Raw genomic sequence first — 8895 nt, 5'->3', positions numbered from 1 at the left:
ATTATAACAGACTCCGTATAAACTTCACTAAATAGGAAAATCATAATCATTATTAATTATTAGATTAAATAAATTGAAAATAGGTTCGACAAACTCCAATGAGTTGTCACTCAATTAGACAATACCCCCATCTATTAATAGTCAATAGTCTAATGTCCTCAAGTGTCGGTTTTTTGTCCAAACCTTAATTATGGTCCAAAGTCCAATAACCCCGTCTTAATATTTAGTTCAACATCACAATTACTTCGACTTAAATAAGCATAATAATAACTTAGTTGCGAGACATTAATTTAAAAAGGTTGAACATAACTTACAATGATTATAAATCACGTAGTGTTACACGGACAGAGTTTCAACTTAAAAATCGTAAAACATTCGTTACAATAACCTTATTATTAACTTAAAATTAAAATTAAAATTATAAATATAAATATATATATATATATATATATTGAGAGAATAAGAGAGAAAAATAGAATAAGGTGTACCATTTCGGCCAGAATTCCTGTCAATTTATAGACCTGGCCAAACTTTCTCAGCCATGCGATCGCATGGCCAGCCTGGATAGGATATTTTGCTCTTCAAAACACGTGGGCTGCTGAATTAATTTATTATATAATATAATATATATATAATTATATATAATTATATATATATTATATTATATTCTTGTGCATAGTTGACTTGTAATTTTAGCTCCGTTGAGTTGTACGTTGTTACTCGGTTTATGTCCCGGTTCCAGATTTTCAAACGTCTTTTCGTATGCTTAGATAACTCGTACTTTGCGTTCCACGACTTGTACTCTTATCAATATTTAGACGTTATTCATCAATAAATTGAACCACTTGGATTGTAACTTGTACATTTGAGCATTCTGGTCATTTGCATCTTCAAATCGTCGATTCTGTCTTTTGTCTTCACCTTTTATTATTTAAACGATAATCACTTGTAAATAGAACAATTGCAACTAAAAGCTTGTCTTTCTGGAAGGATAATGCTATGAAATATATGTTCATTTTTAGCATTATCAAATATTCCCACACTTGAGCGTTGCTTGTCCTCAAGCAATATAGAACTTGAATATAACTTCACACTAATCACTTTTTATTTTTCACACTTTATACATTAGTGATTTTGATATAGCGGTATGAACAATGATAGTAACGTTGTGGTTTACAGTTCCACATGACTAAAAATTTAGATCCTTTAGGAAATTGGATCTTTATGAAAACATTTGATCTTTTGAAAATTCAAGCTAGATTTTATCCTAGACAGGTTTTCCGGAATAACCCTTCACCGGTGTTTGCGAAATTGTTTTTGTGGGTTGTGGGTTTCATATTTTAAAATTTTAGCTCAAAACTTGTGGTTTTGTGTCACCCACTTGCTAACCTTGTATAAGGAAAGCACGCGTCCAGTCTACTTGTCCCGTATATTACCTTTCGGTAAACGACCGTCCGGTTGTAAAGGAAAGCGATGAACAAGTAACTGTTAAGGCGATGTCTAATGACATGCATTTGATTATGGTCTAAAACGTGTCGGATGCAACTACTATCCTTTGTAGGAGCATGGCACAAGGTCCTGTCTTCGACCATGCTATGCAACCACCGTTCTTACGGTTGACACCCGATTTGGTTCAGGTGACCTAATGAATTCTGGTGAATTCTCAGGATTTTACGTTCAATGGTAATGAACTTATTGAAAATAGGTTTTTCAGAAAATAAATCGATTTTAATTTTGATCAAAATATTTTCTTGTTCAAGCTCGAGTTTAGATATCATTGAATTCCATGAGTTTGAATTCTCAATCTTTAAGGTCAATCTCAAGGATTGAGTAATATTAGGCTTAAATGCTTATTTTTGATCTTTAAGGAGATTATCCTTTCTGGGGATCTGATTCATTAGTCTTATCCAGCTAATTTGCATGACACCCTCCCCATTTTACGAGACAGATCCTCTCATGGTTAGGATAAGTCTGACCACTTGGCGACCCTGTTTGAGGCTGAGGTCCGTGGATTTCCTGCTGATTTTAGAGATGACTTTTCTAGATTTTTTGTTAACCTACAGCTGGTCTGGACGACAACTTCTTGACCTAAATCAAGAAGCGCGTGTCTTTTTTGGAAGACTTTACTTCCTATAATGATGGAATTTATTCATCGTGTAGATCCATCTTTCTTTCACTTATATTACAGTAAACTGGGTAAAACTGATTAGTTTAGTCCAAAGCAAAAGTACCTGCAATAATCTTGTACAAAAATATGTGATATATGTTTTAAATAACTTGGTAATTCTTCCTACACTTTGCTTTTAGTTATTTTTTTCTTTGCCATTTTATTCTCGTCTATTCCATTTTAAATGAATTCTAGCGTTTTAGGTTATTTCTCAATTTATTTCCTTTCCGAGGTAACAATAATTTTGGTATTAAAACCTAGTTTTACCGTTCATAAATATGTATAAACATGATTTTGAATTCATTTAATTGAAAATTTTTCAAATTCTTACAAACTTTGGCAATTAACTAAGTGTATTAATAATATGTTTAAACCGGAAGAATTTAATCCCTTCCCACACTTAAGATCTTGCAATGCCCCCATTTTCAAGAAATCAGTAAAAATTTAAATTCATGAGGATGATTCGCGTAGAAAAATGATTAAAATTTTACCAAAGTTTCCAAACATATTGTTGTTTGTTTGAATGATAAATGGTGCACATCATTTTTTCATTCCATCATTTGTTACATCACATTTGTTTTTCGTCTTGTCGTCAAAATTAGTAGCTTTTGCTGAACTTAATGTCAGTCTTTAAAAGTTTATTGTTTTACCCTGTTTTGTACAATTGACAATATACATACAATACAAATATAAACATGCAATAATTTGAAATGGGACTTTGAATCCCACTTTTAAATTATAAATACAATATATGAACATAATAATAATAAAAGTTTTAAAAACTACAAAATAAAAAAATATATTAATTGTTTAAACATAACAAGAAAGAAAATGTTAGAAACATAAATAATAAACAATGGAACAGATAATCAATCTGGAGACAGGTTTCAGTTCATGTTGTCACTCGGGTTCCATTGTTGGTGATACATGTCCTGGTAGGCTTGGTTTGGGTTATATAGGGCGTAGGGTGGTCTCATATCGGGCTGAAATGGTGGATAGTATGCAGGTTGAGTTGGAATGTAGTTCTGTGGTACCTGATATGATAGATGGCTCATAATTTGGTGTTGATGAATGTCCCATCTATCATGTTGTCGCTACCTGGATGCCTCATACTCATCTGCAGCTCTTCACTGTACATACTGATTATGCCGATTCTCAGCATTCATTTCCAACTCCTCTATACGCTGATATACATCAATATAACTATCTCTTACAACTTCCCTAATATCAGCTGCTTCCTCCATTTCCTCATCTGAGGCGCTTTCTGCTTGTGGCCGGCTACCCTGATATGGTACTGCCCTATTCCGTCTCCTTGACAGTACCTGTGCCCCTGATAAACCGAAAAACCTATAGGTTCAGTTTGTTCCGGAACCCAATTATTGGACCCCCTTGATACCTATCTACACCCAAATACTCTCCTATTAGAGTAACAAATATACTACCCCCTATTATACCTCCTTCCTGTATACCTTCTACCACTTTAGCCAAATAATAACCAACGCAGTAGGGGATGTTAACAAAGCCACTGGGGTCTCAAATGCACTTAAGGTAAAATAGATCATGTAAAGTAACCATTTCTTTAGTTTTACCCCTCTGTGTAATCGAGTTTGCTAAAAACCTATGAATCACGCGAAGCTCTGCTCTGTCAATATCTAAATAGGAGTGTTTTCCACCCCGCCTAAACACATCAAATTTTGACATTCGCCTCCAAATGGCATTAGCGTCAAAATTTCTATCTACCCTATCACCTTCATAATCAAAGCTGTACAATCAGGTGATAATAAATCAGCGGGGGTGTAAATGAGTAAGGCCCTAGCCATGTCCATCATGCACATCCTGTACATCCTACCTCCAAGCAGAAATCTAATAAAACTCCTATCTTCTAACAAAGATACATCAGTATTAATTACAATAGTGCTCATCAATTCAACGCATCACTCCTTATTTACAGGCCTACGTGTGGTAAACAAACATTCCCAATCATGAAACAAAGAATTACCGTACCTTTGAATTAGCAAATTCCTAACCGGGTCGGCTAGGTTAACCACTTCCAAAGGTCTCCAATCTATCACCCTTGGTACTTCTACATTTTTAGTGTAAAGCTTATGTTTGTTGCGTTGGTACTTCGGGTAATCTATCCAGTATCGTTCAAATATGAGATTGGGATGTAATTCCTGTTCATGAACAAATGGGTGTATTATTAACTCATGAGGCTGAAACTGTCTGTAAGCATTAGCGAATTCTCGGTTGGGTTCATGGTATGGCAGGTGTTGATCATAATGTTGCTGCTCTTATTGTTGCTCAGGTTGTGGCTCTTGTTGTGGCTCAGGTTGTGGCTCTGGTTGTGGCTCAGGTTGTGGTTCTGGCTCTGGTTGTCTTGAAGATGATCCACCACCAGTATCTGTATATCTCTGCAAAACACATTAGACACAAAATTTTGTGCATCCAAATAATGCATTAGTGTTAGCAAAATAACAAATTAAAATAATTACAATAACATGTTTAATCAAAATTAAACCTATACACATTTTCATATATTTAACAATTCTACACTTTTTCAAATAAGCATATATGAAAATGTATATAACGTTCATAAGCATTCACCTTCCAAAACATGTTAAAATAATCATTATAACAATTAAACGAGTTCCAAATGGCATTCATATCAAAATAATCAAATTCATGCATTTTTGACTTGAAAAGTCAACAATCTTGCTCAAAAATCATGTTTAGGATCAAAGTTTGGATCATTTAGCAAGCTAAACATGTTACATTACTTAATTTAGTATGAATTCACAACAAAAATCGGCCATAACCCCTTTATATCAAAAAGCCCCAAATTTGCTCAAGAACACTAACCCTAGATTTCTAATAATTTTGAAATTTAAGGCTTCAAATCATGATAAATAACATCAATCTAGTCTATACAAGCATAATATATGAACAATGTAACTATAATTAAGCTAGAAATCATCAAATTTAAATTAGTGCAATTAGTTGTCATAATCACTAAAATTGAGAATTTAAAGAGTTTAAGGGTGAAATCGTTACCTTCTTCTTCCCAAATCCGAGGAAAGGCATGTTTAAAGCGGATTTTAGCAAAAAATTTGGCGAATTTTGGTTGAAAAACGAAGATTTTTGGGAGAGTTTTGAGAGTGGTTCGCGTTTGTGTGTGTGTTGAATGAGGAAGACATAGAAGTCGACTGGAATTTTAATCCTGCCCAGTTTTTGGTCCCCATGCGACCGCATGGATTCTAGGCATAAACCCCATGCGATCGCATGGGGTCTGATTTTTTTTATATATATATATATATATAACCTTTAACTAATGAAACAATTAAATGGATAATTTAAAATTTTGTTTTCCTTGGTATTTAGAATGAGGTAGTTTCAGTACGTTCACCTAGTTCGTCCCTCGACAAAATTTTAAAAATTGTCATTTTAAAGCGATTGTTTTAAAAGCAAAGATTTTTGGTTTTTTTTAATGTTTTTGACATACATTATATCAATAAAATTAAATATAATGATAACATAATTTTTCGCCCCGCCATCGGGTAAAGCAATTTCGGTTCAACGACCTAGTGTTTAACTTACGACGAATTTTAGAAATCAATTTTTTTTAACTTAATGAAATAAAGTAAATTTTGTTTTTAAAATTTAATATAAATATTATTAATATTTTTATACATTAATTTTATAATTTTATATTAACATATATTTAAAATAATATAGTAATATATTAAATTTTAAAAACAAGGTAAAAATAAAATAAAAAACTTTTTGGGCTTTTATCTCACTTTAATCAATCAAATATTAACAAAAGTATACGTCTCTCTTTTGGGTAAAGTAATTTCGGCTATATTACCTAGTTTTACTCCTGACGAATTTTTGAAATATTTTAAGTTGATTGATTAAAGATATTTATACCTTATGAATAAATGGTAAATTTCGCATTGATGGACTAATTTTTTTTTCTGATATCAATAATTTTGGTTTATTATACCTATTTTTCACTGAATATCAATTTAATGCTTTATAGCGAAAATTCAGTGTTTAAAGACAAAAGGTTAAGAGCATAAAAATAAAAACTTACCTTTGAAGCTTAATAGACCATGGCTGATATCAAATGCATGCTTCATCTTGTAAAACCTAAAAACAAAAAATTCAGAATGGGGGGAGAAGACAAGTTATTTAGGGTCTGCTAGTAGAAAAGACCAATCGGATTTCATTCTCGAAAACTACACGAAAACAGAATATCTAACTTTAGATAGCATAAGTATTATTCTTAAAACATTTGAATCTCCCTACACTTAGTTAGCTGTGGTGTCGAAATTGTGATTAACTTCATTGTCAACTTCCATCGGACCATCATCAATTTGCATATATGTGATTTTTGCTTTAAGCCATTCGTCGGTTTCTTTTGTGATCTTCACAAAATCAACTAATTTCGCCTTTTCTTTTGGTGACAGATTTGATACTTATTGGTTACATAACTTAAAGTTCTCCTTAATCCTAGCATCGTAAACCCGTTTATAAAGCTTCTTCATTGAACTATTAATAACGAGGTCATCTAATTTCATTTCAATAATGGGGTTCTTTGTTATCATGTCATCATTAGGTGTTATTTCATCTTCCTCACACTTAGGCGTTTTATTATTACTAAGCACTACTGTTGGAGTCGGTAAAACAATATGGTTTTCATCAATCGTTTTTATTGGTTCAATGGTTTTGGTTGGTGGAGATTTAGATTTTTGAATCACAAAGGTGATTGATTTTTCACCATCACTAAGTGTCATTCTACCTTCTTTTACATCAATTAACGCCTTGGTGGACGCTAAGAATGGTCGACCTAAAATTAGAGGAATGTTTGAGTCCTCTTCTATGTATATGACAACAAATTCGACCAGAAAGGTTAAATTACCTATTTAATGGATAGTTTGTCAGCAATTCCAACTGGGTGCCTAATGGTTTGGTCAAAGAATCGAACACTCATTTTTGTTGGACTTAACCCAACTACACCTAATTTCTTATATAATGAAAGAGGCATAATACTCACACTCGCACCTAAATCTGCTAGTGCATCATACATGACACAATTACCAAGTAAACAAGGAACAATAAATTCACCCGGATCACCCAACTTGGGTGGAAGTTCTGGTGGAACCGTCTTCAATGGTTTTATTTTTACGGCTTTAGTTTCTTGTACTTGCTTACTCTTCCTCTTCCTTCCCGAGGTATCACCAACACAAACTTTATTACCTATTACTTGCTCATTTTCAACTCTATTACCTATTACTTGCTCATTTTCAACTCCTTTCATTGGATACGGAATAGGTGGTTTGTATGGTGCATACATTGGTTTTTCAAAACCTGGTGGTGGTGTGACTTCTTCATCGTCACTCATATCTGAAATCTTCCCATCTTCTGATGCTAGTTTTTCAGAATTTGTTGAAACCATATTAACACTCTCATTTTGAGGATTTACTTCAGTATTACTCGGTAGCTTTCCTTGTTTGCTTTCATTCATCAAGCCCGCCAGAGTACCTACTTGTTTTTCTAGATTCCAAATGGAAGCTTGTTGAGTTCTAAATGACTGATCAAACCTTTCATTCGTTTGGGTTAGAGATGCAATAAATTGTTTTTGAGATTCAACTAGATTTAGTACCATTTCTTCCAAATTTAACTTTTTCTCTTCGGTTTGTTGTGGTGGTTTATATAAGCCAGGTATTTGTTGATTGAAAGTGTTGTTTTGAGTTGGTTGGTTATTCGGACCTTGTTGGTTGTACGAGTTATTGTTGGGCTCATTTGGATTTTAAAGAATGTTTTGATTTCGATTGAGGTTTTGCCTTGGAGGTTGATAATTATTTTGATAATTATTTCCCGGCCTTTGGTTCATGTAGGAAACATTCTCACATTGTTCCATCGTTTGCTCGACATTACAATCTTTCGTTAAGTGTGGTCCACCGCATTGCTCACAACTGATTTGTATTGCATGAATATCTTTAGTCATCTTTTTCATTCTTCTTTCGAAAGCATCTATTTTTATGGAAACGGAATCAAATTCATGGCTAGAATCGGCTCTAGCCGCTTTAGATGAATGAAAAATATCTTTTTCCTGATTCCACTCATGTGAGTGGGAGGCTGTATTATCAATAATTTTGTGAGCTTCAGTAGCGGTTTTCTTCATAATGGAACCACCACCAGCTGTGTCGATGTCCTTTCTTGTAGCGAACTCGACGCCTTTATAAAATATTTGAACTATTTAAAAAGTATCTAAACCGTGTTGAGGACATCCTCTCAACATCTTTTCGAATCTTTTCCACACCTCAAATAACGTTTCATTTGGCTTTTGCACGAAAGTGGCAATTTCTCCTTGAAATCTCACGGCTTTAGATGCCGGAAAGAATCTTTGAAGAAATTTCTCAACTAAAACATCCCACGTATCAATTGCTCCTTCGGGTAATGATTCTAACTAATCTTTAGCTTCCCCAATTAAAGTCCAGGGGAACAACATAAGATAGATCATTTCATCCTTAATTTCTCAAACTTTTAAATAGAGTACAAATTCTATTAAAGGTTCGAAGATGTTCGTTTGGATCTTTTTTTGCTGTACCACCGAATTGGCATTGATTAGTGACCATGTGTAGGATTTGTCCTTTAATTTCAAAATTTGGTGCATTAACACCTGGCTGATTAATGGCATGACCTTGGCCCGTACGTGTGGCTCT

At 33.6% G+C, this 8895-nt stretch overlaps 1 non-coding gene across 1 annotated transcript; it reads left to right on the top strand.

Moving 5' to 3' along the window:
* Window positions 1-8442: 8442 nt before the first annotated feature.
* On the top strand, window positions 8443-8549 carry LOC139856290 (small nucleolar RNA R71). Its single transcript, XR_011761781.1, has one exon. It is a non-coding gene; the product is annotated as a small nucleolar RNA R71 (small nucleolar RNA).
* The last annotated feature ends 346 nt before the right edge of the window (window positions 8550-8895 follow it).

Source organism: Rutidosis leptorrhynchoides, chromosome 6 (genome assembly GCF_046630445.1).
Source record: "Rutidosis leptorrhynchoides isolate AG116_Rl617_1_P2 chromosome 6, CSIRO_AGI_Rlap_v1, whole genome shotgun sequence".
NCBI classification, from domain to species: Eukaryota; Viridiplantae; Streptophyta; class Magnoliopsida; order Asterales; family Asteraceae; genus Rutidosis; species Rutidosis leptorrhynchoides.
The sequence above is the reverse complement of the archived record's forward strand: the minus strand, read 5'-3'. Positions and strand labels throughout refer to the sequence as shown.